Genomic DNA, 1,618 nt, shown 5'->3' on the forward strand with positions numbered 1-1,618 from the left:
TGAGAGTGGAGGAGGTATAGAAAGACATGTGGCAGTGAAGATCACTTGGAAACTAGATATTCTTCTTACTTATTGGATAATTACTTAATGCTTAGTGACTAATTCTCAGAAACCCTCCTCAACTTGCTCTTTACAAACCAGCCTGCGATATTGTCAATTACCGGCACGGGACAATCACACATAAATTACCTCCTTCGGAAAGTACGTCTTTTCTTAGAATAGGGTTCATACTATGGTACAGCTTTAAAATATTCTTCACCTATGGCAAGGTTTGTGTGTTCACCTAGAAATACGCACATTCAACAAGTACTTATTTCATGCCTACTATGTATCATGAGCTGACCCAGGCGCTAAGGAGACATCCATGAACAGGAAGGACAAGGATCCCGCCCTCTCGGACCTGACATTCTGGTTTAGGGAGAATCATATAACCCGAGTCAATGGTGAACTGGTCACATCTCACCAGAGAGGGCGCTGTCTCTCAGAGCTCATCTTACTCGAAGAGGCCATATTGGAAGACAATTAAAACCCCTCCTTTTACTGTGAAAATCTTTTGGAATTTCAATGTCTTAAAACTCGTCCAAAGCATGTCTTCCAAAAGACCTCCTTACCTGGAGCAAATGAACATATTTCTAAGCAAATGGCAACAATGAATATTTCTAAGCATAATTAGAAAAGAGAAGACATGCTGTCATCCACATGGGTTTCCATATGGTAGATTCATCCTGTTTCCAAAATGGCATTAAAATTCTGCAATATTGTATAAAAATGTGTTGGTTGATATGACCTAAAGGATCAAATTATCTAAGTTTTAAAAGTAACATTATTCACTAATAAATGGTCTGTTCAAGCAGAAAAAAAAAATGATGTCCTCCAGTTCTACATGGCAAATTATTTTACACACTGTCTTGTAAATGTTCCAGCTGTGCTGAACAACAGCTGTCATATTCAGTGAAAATGCCACATTAAGTTATTGTAATATTTAGTAAAGGGGTCTAATTATTTTTTTTGAAGCTGTCATTTTTTTTAAGCACATGAATAATTTTGGGGGCTTTTTTGGCTGCATTGGGTCTTCATTGCTGCGCACAGGCTTTCTCTAGTTGTGGCAAGCAGGGGCTACTCTTTCCTGTGGTGCATGGGCTTCTCATTGCAGTGGCTTCTCTTGTTGCGGAGCATGGGCTCTAGGCGCACAGGCTTTAGTAGTTGTGGCTCGCAGGCTCAGTAGCTGTGGCTCGTGGGCTCTAGAGCACAGGCTCAGTAGTTGTGGCGCACGGGTTTAGTTGCTCTGAGGCATGAGGGATCTTCCTGGACCAGGGCTGGAACTCGAGTACCCTGAATTGGCAGGTGGATCCCTAACCACTGTGCCACCAGGGAAGTCCCGCACGTGAATAATTCTAAACCTTTTCTTAACTTGTAAAATAATTTTTACCTTCCTAAATGAGGAAGACGATTAAAAGGCTGATAATCATCTTCAACCTTACCCTATAGTCACCCACTGGGTTTTTAGTTACCATAGATAAACATCAACATCTGTCACCATACATAATACTTCTCAGTTGCAAATATGATTACTTTATCAAAGAAAAAATTTAATTTATTTAAAATATTTGTTCTTTCA

Source organism: Mesoplodon mirus (genome assembly GCF_964341445.2).
Source record: "Mesoplodon mirus genome assembly, chromosome: 8".
In the NCBI taxonomy this organism is placed as follows: domain Eukaryota; kingdom Metazoa; phylum Chordata; class Mammalia; order Artiodactyla; family Ziphiidae; genus Mesoplodon; species Mesoplodon mirus.